Below are 11294 nucleotides of genomic sequence, written 5' to 3' on the forward strand. Positions count from 1 at the left end.
GCCTTTGTGAGACATGCAAGTCCTGTGTCAAGGACTTTATTGGTTTTCTGCATAAACCTGGGAGTATCAGCCTCTTTCTCTCTTTCACTTTCTTATCATCGCCTCCGGACCACCAGGTCCCGGTCCATTAAAGGATCCCAACACCAATGCCAGATACACAAGAGACGTCGGTTCGATCCCTGGGTGGGGAAGATCCCCTTGAAGAAGGAAATGGCAAACCCACTCCAATATTCTCGCCTGGCCCATCGACCAGCCGCCATGGGGAGCAGGACAGGGTCTCCCGAGACCGGCCTGACCCAGCCTGCCTGCGGGCAAACCAGGAAACCCCAAGGCTGGGCTCTGCCTCCTCTACCCTTAGGCCCCAGGGTCTGGGACAGCAGGAGGGCCTGGGGGCCCAGACTCCGACATGCCGGCAGAAGCAGGGGCGGCTTGATCTCAGTGCAGTGTTTCTCTTCGCAGGAAACTAGCGGGGTGCCCTGGCCTACTGGTGGCTCAGTGGTAAAGAACCTGTCTGCAACGCAGTAGACATGGGTTGGAGCCTTTGGTTGGGAAGATCCCCTGGAGGAGGAAATGCCAATGCACTCCAGTATTCTGGCATGTAGGGCCACAGGCCATGGGAACACAGAGTTCTCACAGCCAAGGGTCATTTTCCCCCCTCTAATATTTGGAGCCACCTCTTTAGCAAGGGGAACCGTCAGGGAAGATGGGGCCTCCAGACCCCTGGCTCCCGGTGTGTAACTGCGGCATCATGCTCCAGGATGAGAGCTTCTAGGACTCCTCTGGATACAGGCAAGTGGCTCCTCCAGTATCATCTGAATTTCCAGGTACATTCAGGATAAACTAACAAATGGACTTTTGTCAAGCCTCCTCTCCCTTGAAGACAAATGAGAATTCTGCCTGAGTTCCTGCCTGTAATGGGCCTTTAACTGGTAATGGGCCTAGGGGAAAACCACTAGACTATTCAGGTATGACCTCAATTAAATCCCTTATAATTATACAGTGGAAGTGAGAAATAGATTCAAGCGTTAGGTCTGATAGTCAGAGAGCCTGAGGAACTATGGATGGAGGTTCAAGACCTTGTACACGAGAAAGGGATCAAAATGATCCTCCCCTCAAAAAAAAAAAAATCCCCAGGAAAAAGAAATGTAAAAAGGCAAAATGATTGTCTGAGGAGGTCTTACAAATAGCTGAGAAAAGAGGAGAAGCTAAAGGCAAAGTAAAAAAAGGAAAGATATACCCATTTGAATGCAGAGTTCCAAAGAATAGCAAGGAGAGAGAAGAAAGCCTTCCTCAGTGATCAGTGCAAAATAGAGGAAAACAATACAATAGGAAACGCTAAAGCTCTCTTCAAGAAAATCAAGAGACACCAAGAAAATATTACATGCAAAGATGGGCACAATAAAGGACAGAATGGTATGGACATAACAGAAGCAGAACATATTAAGAAGAGATAGAAAGAAAGTGAAGTCGCTCAGTCATGACTGACTCTTTGCGACTCCAAGGACTGTAGCTGGCCAGGCTTCACCATCCATGGAATTTTCCAGGCAAGGATACTGGAAAGAGTTGCCATTTCCTTCTCCAGGGGATCTTCCCGACCCAGGGATCAAACCCGGGTCTCCCACATTGCAGGAAGACTCTTTACCATCTGAGCCATGAGGGAAGCACAAAAAAGATCCTAATGACCCACATAATCATGGTGGTGTGATCACTCACCTAGAGCCAGACATCGTGGAATGCGAAGTCAAGTAGGCCTTAGGAAGAATCACCACAAACAAAGCTAGTGGAGGTGATGGAATTCTAGTTGAGCTATTTCAAATCCTAAAAGATGATGCTGTCGAAGTGCTGCACTCAATATGCCAGCAAATTTGGAGATTGCAGCAGTGGCCATAGGACTGGAAAAGATCACTTTTCATTTCAATCCCAAAGAAGGGCAATGCTAAAGAATTTTCAAACTACCATAGAATTGCACTCGTCTCACACACTAGCAAAGTAATGCTCAAAATTTTCCAAGCCAGGCTTCAACAGTATGTGAACCGTGAACTTTCAGATGTTCAGGCTGGATTAAGAAAAGGCAGAGGAACCAGAGATCAAATTGCCAACATCCGTTGGATCATCAAGAAAGCAAGAGGGTTCCAGAAAAACATCTACTTCTGCTTCATTGACTATGACAAAAACTTTGACTGTGTAGATCACAACAAACTGTGGAAAATTCTTCAAAAGATGGGAATATCAGACCACCTGACCTGCCTCCTGAGAAATCTGTATGCAGGTCAAGAAGAAACAGTTAGAACTGGACATGGAATAACAGACTGGTTCCAAATCAGGAAAGGACTATGTCAAGGCTGTATATCATCACCCTGCTTATTTAACTTACACGCAGAGTACATCATGAGAAATGGCAGGCTGGATGCACCACAAGCTGGAATCAAGATTGCTGGGACAAATATCAATAACCTCAGATATGCAGATAATACCACTCTTATGGCAGAAAGAAAGGGGATCTAAAGAGCCTCTTGATGAAAGTGAAAGAGAATGAAAAAGCTGGCTTAAAACTCAACATTCAAAAAAGATCATGACATCCAGTCCCATCACTTCATGGCAAATAGATGGGGAAACAATGCAAACAGTGACAGACTTTATTTTGAGGGGCTGCAAAATCACTGCAGATGGTGACTGCAACCATGCAATTAAAAGACACTTTCTTCTTAGAAGAAAAGCTATGACCAACCTAGACAGCATGTTAAAAAGCAAAGACATTACTTTGCCAACAAAGGTCCAGTCTAGTCAAAGCTATGGTGTTTCCCACAGTCATGTATGGATGTGACAATTGGACTATAAAGAAAGCTGAGCACTGAAGAATTGATGCTTTTGAACTGTGCTGTTGGAGAAGACTCTTGAGAGTCTCCTGGACTGCAAGGAGATCCAAGCAGTCCATCCTAAAGGAATTCAGTCCTGAATATTCATTGGAAGGACTGATGTTGAAGCTGAAACTCCAATACTTTGGCCACCTGATGTGAAGAATTGACTTACTGGAAAAGACCCTAATTCTGGGAAAGACTGAAGGCAGGAGGAGAAGGGGATGACAGAGAATGAGATGGTTGGATGGCATCACCGACCTGACGGACGAGACAGAGCAATCTCCAGGCGTTAGTGATGGACAGGGAGGCCTGGCATGCTGCAGTCCATGGGATCACAAAGAGTTGGACACGACTGAGTGACTGAACTGACCCAGTGGACTATTAGCTATAAAAAAGGAACAAAGTAATACCATTTGTAGCAACAAGGATGGACCTAGAGATTGTCATGCAGAGTGAAGTAAGTCAAACAGTGCAAGACAAATACCACATGATGTCCCTTACATGTCAAATGTGAAAAAAGGAACAAACAAACAAACAAACAAACTTGTTTACAAAGGAGAAATAGACCCACATATGTGAAAAACAAACTTGTTACCAGTGGGGAAAGCAAGGATGGAAGAGACAGATAAGTATAAAAATTGGGATTGAGATAGAAATCAGAGATCACAGCCTTGTCACGGTGAAGTGAAGTGAAAGCCATTCATTCATGTCCGAGTCTTTGCATCCCCTGGGAAAAACAGTCCATGGAATTCTCCAGGCCAGAATACTGGAGTGGGTAGCTGTTCCCTTCTCCAAGGCATTTTCCCAAGTCAGGAATCGAACCAGGGTCTCCTGCATTGCAGGTAGATTCTTTACCAGCTAAATACCAGGGTGTGTGTATATATATATATATATATATATATATATATAGAGAGAGAGAGAGAGAGAGAGAGAGAGAGAGAGAGAGAAGTCGCTCAGTCATGTCCAACTCTTTGTGACCCCGTGGACTGTAGCCCACCAGGCTCCTCTGTCTATAGGATTCTCCAGGCAAGAATTCTGGAGTGGGTTGCCATTTCCTTCTCCAATATATATATTCATGGTGAAGGGGTTTGTATAACTCAACGAAGCTATGAGTCACGCAATGCAGGGCCACCCAAGACAGATGGGTCACAGGGAAAGTTCCAACAGAACACTGTCCACTGGATGACAGAACAGCAAACCACTACAGTATTCTTGCCACAAGAACCCCATGAACAGTATGAAAAGGCCAAAAAAGGTATGACACTGGAAGATGGGACCCCCAGATCAGGTGTCCAATGTGCTACTGGGGAAGAGGAGAGAGCAATGACCAACAGCTCAGAAAGAATGGAGTGGCTGGGCCAAAGCGGAAACAATGCCCAGTTGTGGCTGTGTCTGGTGGTGAAAGTAAAGTCCAATGCTGTTAAGAACACTATTGCATAGGAACCTGGAATGTTAGGTCTGTGAATCAAGGTAAACTGGATGTGGTCAAGCATGAGACAGCAAGAGTGAACATCAACATCTTAGGAATCAGTGAACTAAAATGGACAGGAATTTATTTAATTCAGATGACCATTATATCCACTACTTTGGGCAAGAATCCCTTAAAAGAAATGGAATAGCCCTCAGAGTCAACAATAAGGGTTTGAAATGCAGTACTTGGGGACAATCGCCAAACCGACAGAATGATCTCATTTCTTTTCCAAGACAAACCATTCAACATCACAGTAATCCAAGTTTATGCCCTAACTACTGCTGAAGAAGCTGAAGATGACCAGTTCTATGAAGACTTAAAGATTTTCTAGAACTAACACCAAAAACAGGTCCCGTTCCTCTAAGAGATTGGAATGTAAAAGTAGGAAGTCAAGAGATACCTGGAGTAACAGGAAAGCATGGCCTTAGAGTACAAAATGATGCCAGGGAAAGGCTAAGAGTTTTGCCAAGGGAATGCACTGGTCATTGTAAACCCTCTTCCAACAACACAACAGAAGACTCTACACATGAACATCACCAAATGGTCAATACTGAAATCAGACTGATTATATTCTTTGTAGCCAAAGATGGAGAAGATTTATACAGTCAGCAAAAACAAGACCTGGAGCTGACTGTGGCTCAGATCATGAACTCCTTATCGCAAAATTCACATGTAAATTGAAGAACATAGGGAAAACCATAGGCCATTCAAGTATGACCTAAATCAAATCCCTTACGATTATACAGTGGAAGTGACAAACAGATTCAAGGGATTAGATCTAACAGACACAGTGCCTGAAGAACAATGGACAGAGGTTCGCAACACTGTACAAGTCAGTGACCAAATCCACTTCAAAGAAAAAGAAGTTCAAGAATGCAAAGTGGTTGTCCAAGGAGACTTTACACAGAGCTGAGGAAAGAAGAGAAGCAAGCAAAAAGCAATGCAGCAAGAGAAAGATATACCCAACTGAATGCAGAGTTCCAAAGAATAGCAAGGGGAGATAAGAAAGCCTTCCTCAGTGACCAATGCAAAGAAATAGAAGAAAACAATAGAATAGGAAAGACTAGAGATCTCTTCAAGGAAATTAGAGATACCAAGGGAACAGTTCATGCAAAGATGGGCTCAATAAAGGACAGAAATGTATGGACCTAAAAGAAGCAGAAGAGATTAAGAACAGGTGGGTGACAAGAATACACAGAAGAACTATATAAAAAGATCTTAATGACCCAGATAACCACGACAGTGTGACCACTCACCTAGAGCCAGACATCTTGGAGTATGAAGTCAAATGGGCCTTCGAAAGCATTCCTACAAAGCTAGTGGAAGTGAAGGAATTCCAGCTGAGCTACTTAAAACCCCAAAAGATGAATCTGCTAAAGTGCTGCATTCATGTCAGCAAATCTGGAAAAGTAAGAAATGGCCACGGGACTGGAAAAGATCAATTTTCATTCCAATCCCAAAGACAGGGCAGTGCCAAAGAATGTACAAGCTACCATGATTGCACTCATTTCACATGCTAGTAGGGTCATGCTCGAAATGCTTCAAGCAAGGCTTCAGCAGTACATGAACCGAGAACTTCCATATGCATAAGCTGGGTTTTGAAAAGGCAGAGGAACCAGAGATCAAATTGCTAACATCACCTGGATCATAAAGAAAGCAGGAGAATTCCAGAAAAACATCTACTTTTACTTCCTAGACCACCATAAAGCCTTTAACTGGGTGGATTACAACAAACTATGGAATTTACCTGCCTCCTGAGAAAACCTATATGCAGGTCAAGAAGCAACAGTTAAAACTGGACATGGAACAATGGACTGGCTTAAAACTGGGAAAGGATTACAAGGTTGTATATTGTCACCCTGTTTGAAAGTCAAAGTATTAGTCATTCAGTCGTGCCCAATTTTGTGACCCAATGGACTTTAGCCAGTCAGGCTCCTCTGTCCATGGAATTCTCCAGGCAAGAATACTGGAGTGGATTGCCATTCCCTTCTCTAGGGGGTGTTCCCGACCCAGGGATAGAACCTGGGTCTCCTGCATTAAAGGAAGATTCTTAATCATCTGAGCCACCTGGGAAGCTGTCTATTTAGGTCACCCTGTTTTTTTAACTTATATGCAGAGTACATCATGCAAAATGCCAGACTAGATGAAGCTCAAGCTGGAATCAAGATTTCCAGGAGAAATATCAACAACTTCAAATATGCAGATGATACCCCTCTAATGAAAGAAAGTAGACAGGAACTAAAAAGCCTCTTGATAGGAACTAAAAAGCCTCTTGATGAGGGTGAAAGAGGAGAGTGAAAAAGCTGGCTTAAAAACTCAACATTCAAAAAACTAAGATCATGGCATCCAGTCCTATCACTTCATGGCAAATAGATGGGGAAACAATGCAAACAGTGGCAGACTATTTGGGGGGGGGGCCTGCAAAATCACTGCAGATGGTGACTGCAGCCATGAAATTAAAAGACACTTGCTCCTTGGAAAAAAGCTGTGACCAACCTAGACAGCATATTAAAATGCAGAAATTATTTTGCCGACAAAGGTCCGTCTAGTCAAAGCTATAGTTTTTCCAGTAGTCATGTATGGAGAATGCAGAGTTGGACCATAAAGAAGGATTAGACCTAAAGAATTGGTGCTTTTGAACTGTGGTGTTGAGAGGACTGTTGTGAACCCCCTGGACTGCAAGGAGACCCAACCAGTCAATCCTAAAGGAAATCAGTCCTGAATATTCATTGGAAGGACTGATGCTAAAGCTGAAGCTCCAATACTTTGGCCACTTGACGTGAAGAATTGACTTAATGGGAAAGACCCTGATGCTGGGAAAATGGAAGGCAAGAGAAGAGGGCAGCAGAGGATGAGAGGGCTAGATAGCATCACCGACCCAATGGATATGAATCTGAGCAAACTCTAGGAGACAATGAAGGACAGGGAAGCCTGGTGTGCTGCAGTCCATGGGGCTGCAAACAGTTGGACACAACTTACTGACTGAACAACAACTATATATAAAATAGCTAACTGATAAGAACTTACTGTATCTAGCAAAGGAATTCTACTCAATACTGATGAATCACATGGGAAAAGAATCCACAAAAGAGTGGATATATGTCTTTGTATATGTGATTTACTTCCAGTACACCTGAAACTAACACAACATTGTAAATCAACTATACTCTAATAAAAATTGTTTAAAAAACCCTCTAAATGTGTGTATGTTTAAAGCTGTAAGTTTATGTACTGTATAATAAGTGTGTATCAAAATCGACAAATGGAATAGATAAAACAGGTATAATAACATATAATAATTTCATTCATAGAACTAAGTGAACACTAGTAAGAGAGAGCAGAACAAAATTAAAAAGTGGAAATGTACATTTAAATAAAATAATTTAAACACAGACATTAGAAAATGCAGGCTGTATATACCCCAGAACACATGCCAGGTATGGCTACAGCAGTAATGTTTATAAATACAGAAAGCAAGGGAAAAAGAAAAATAAAGAAAAAAGAAATCCATAAACAAAGACGAGCTTTCCACAGGAGTACTTATAAAGACATTTTACTCAGATATTCACACCTACAGAATAAAGGACAAGAAAGGAAAAACCACGTGTTAGGGAACTGTTGACTGAAACTGCCTGCCTTGGCCAAGCACAATGACAACCACTCGCCTGAGTTGCCTACCAACAGGAGGTCCTGATAAAGATGGAGGTGCAGTCTCTGAAAACTAACTGGGAGATTTCACGAGGGTCTGAGAGGAGGGAAGAGGTATGTCCTGCCTACCTCCCAGAATCCCTCACACTGGAATCCATCTTGGCAGGGAGGTGTGTGTGCCTCCAGAAGAATCCTGAGTCAGAAAGGTGGGCCTGAGACAACCTGCAAACTGACCCCATTACCATAAAACCGGAGCCACGTGGTAGGGCTGTTCTCCTGGGTTCCCTGACCCTGCTGCTCCCCACCCAGGCACCCCTTTTCAATAAAGCCTCTTCTCTGTCAGCACCTGTGTCCTTTGTAACAATTCATTTCCGAGTGTTAGACAAGAGCCCACTCTCGGGCCCAGGAAGGGATGCCTCTGAGACCCTGCAACCCACATACCAGGACTTAAACTGGCCAGAACCCAGATGGGAACTTTTGAGACCACACACCTGGTATCAGATCTTAATGAACTGCAGGTTTTTGATGTCTCCTCACAAAAAGAATTCGGTGAGATAGGTGAGAAGTGGATTTACTGAGAGAGAAACACTCCACAGAGTGTGGGCCATCTCAAAAGCGAGAGGCCTCAAAATATGATGAGGTTTCTTCTTATGCCCTGGGTAATTTCACAGGCTAACGTGTAGGAGAATTATTCCAACCATTATGGGGGAAATGGCACGGAATTTCAGGAATTGGGCCACCACTCCCATTTTGGCCTTTCATGATTAGCCTTAGAACTGTCATGGCACTGGTGGTGACACTATTTAGATGCTAATGTATTCCACCGAGAATATAATGAGGTTCAAAAGGTCCACGGGAACTCAGACCCTACGCCATCTTGGACCTACCCAGTTCTAACCAGTTCTAGTCACCTCCTACGGGTATGTCACTCTTTTACAGGCTGTGACCTGTCCCCTTACCTCCTGATTCACCCCTTCCTGCAACAAATGCCTAGCCATGAAAAACATGGGTAAAGTCACACCATATTGTGCAAAAGAAAAAAGTCATAAAACATTCATAGTTTTAAAACAAATGAGCGAAACTAAACAAAAGCCGTCAGATGTTTTCCACATAATTGGCAAAAAAGCAAGAAAGGAAAGGAGGGACGTCCTTGTTGATCCAGTGGTTAAGACTCCGTCTGCCAGTGCAGGGGACACGGGTTCAATCCCTGATCCGAGAAGATTCCACATGCTGCAACTACTGAAGCCTGCTTGACCTACAGTCCCTGCTCTGCAACAACAGAAGTTTGCCTAGAGCAACGAAGAGCAGCCCCTGCACACTGCAACTAGACAAAGCCCTTGGGCAGTACAGAAGACCCAGTGCAGTAAAAGCAAATCAATTTAAAAATATAAAATAAAGGAAATGTTTACTTAAAACATTAACCAATACATTAACTTTCTGAAGACAGGCAGAGCTGTTTTGAAAGTACCCCACAGGCAGCTTCTGAGGTCTGATGTATATAACACTTTTGACCTGAGCAGTGAATAGATATTAATTTTACAGCTTATTCAACTGCACATTGACGTTCTTGGCACCCCCCCCCCCACACACACACACACACCACACAGGTCATGTTTCAAAATTAAGAGAGCCAAGGTTTTTGGGGACAAAGAAAAATAACTATAGTTTCCCTGGTAGCTCAGTGGTAAAGAAGGGGCCTGCCAATGCAGGAGACATCAGTTTGATCCCTGGGTTGGGAAGATATTCCCTGGAGAAGGCAATGGCAACTCACTCGGGTTTCTGGCCAGGAAAATCCCAAGGACAGAGGAGCCTGTGGGCTACAGCACACAGGCCTCAGACTTTTAGAAACCACATAACTTGTGCATGTACCTGCTTGAGCTTGTTCAGTCATGTCCAACTCCTTGCCCTCTTCCAGGGGATCTTCCTGACCGAGGCATCGAACCCACACCTCCTGCGTCTCCTGCATTGGCAGGCAAATTCTTTATCGCTGAGCCACCTGGGACGCCCCCATGTAATTTAACAAACTAATAAAAAATATTTCTGTCTGAGACTCCTTGGCCTTCTAAAGCATCTTAAAGTTAGCTGGAGGTTGAAAGAAATTTTAGAATCTATCAAATACTTAACCAAAGTAAAAAGACTTCAACAGCAAACATAGATCACTTAAAGGCAAAGGAACGCAGAAGCTGTTATCAAAAGCAGTATTCCAAGAAAACTCTGAAGGGAGAAACAGACTCCGGTCTTGTTCTAGTCTCTTCCCAACAAAATCCATTTACCCAACTAGATTTAATCCAATCTAAGAAGTTGTGCTCGTACACAACTCTAAAAACATGTACTTTCTTATGGAAACTATCTCAGGGTTGCACTGAGCACCTTTAGTTTCCTAAATAAAACACCTCTTGTCTCTCTCTGTCAAGGAAAGCCAATATTCACTAATTAACATTTCAGTATCATTTTCTCCGGGCTTCCCAGGCGGCTCAGTGGTAAAGAATCCGCCTGTCAATGCAGGAGACGCCGGTTCTGGAGAAGGAAAAGGCAACTCACTCGAGTATTTTTCCCGGAGAATTCCGTGGACAGAAGAGACTGATGGGCGCACGGTCCACGCGGTCAGGAAGAGTTGGCCACGACTGAACGACTAAACAACAGCAGCAACAGGAGCCCACAGATAAAGAACAAAGGCGCTGCTGAGTGAGGAGAGTTGAGGGAGGAAGACGCGGCATTTACCCGAATGGGATACACCTACGCCGAGCCGGGGGCCAGCGAAGTGTGTTGACGAAGACGCGGCCGAGCAAAAAGGCACCTCCCGGCCCGAGACAGAGTCAGCCCACGCCAATCCTCAAATCAAACTAAGCAGCGGGCCCAGCGCTTCCCAACTCCCCGACCTCAGCCGGCCAGCGACCAGCGGCTCCCCGCCAGCGCGCAGCGGCGCGAGAACAACTCGCCTGTAGATACCGGAAGGCCCGCCCACACACCGCCCGCTAGAACGGAAGTGCCTCTGTCCCGAGCCGTCATTGGTCCAGAGGCGCCGAGGAAAGACTTCCTTATTTTCGTGTCCTGTGGACTTGGCAAGGGGCGAAGCTCCCCAGCTGCGGTGAATGTCCAGCCTCAGCACCAGGCTGGCTGAGTAAGACAGTCCTGAGGCTCCGAGGACGGGGGTGAGGTTTCACGCTTCCTAAAGAGGATGAACCGAAATTTCCATGGAACGTGGTCTTAGCCGATCACAGAAAGGTGGCCAGACATATTTCAGGTGCTTCCAAACCAACAAAACCAAGTGGGTACATGATACCAGCTTGTCACTCAGATATAAAGTGCATCCACTT

The 11294-nt window shown here is 44.5% G+C and overlaps 1 long non-coding RNA gene across 1 annotated transcript in view; it reads right to left on the reverse strand.

Annotated features, from left to right (window-relative positions):
• The window catches only part of LOC114118094 (uncharacterized), a 35043-nt gene extending 24107 nt beyond the window's left edge, over positions 1 to 10936 (reverse strand). The window contains exon 1 of the long non-coding RNA XR_009596463.1: positions 1 to 10936. This exon is cut by the window's left edge and continues 18179 nt beyond it. This is a non-coding gene — a long non-coding RNA (uncharacterized LOC114118094).
• Positions 10937 to 11294: the final 358 nt, after the last annotated feature.

This window comes from Ovis aries, chromosome 14 (genome assembly GCF_016772045.2).
Source record: "Ovis aries strain OAR_USU_Benz2616 breed Rambouillet chromosome 14, ARS-UI_Ramb_v3.0, whole genome shotgun sequence".
In the NCBI taxonomy this organism is placed as follows: domain Eukaryota; kingdom Metazoa; phylum Chordata; class Mammalia; order Artiodactyla; family Bovidae; genus Ovis; species Ovis aries.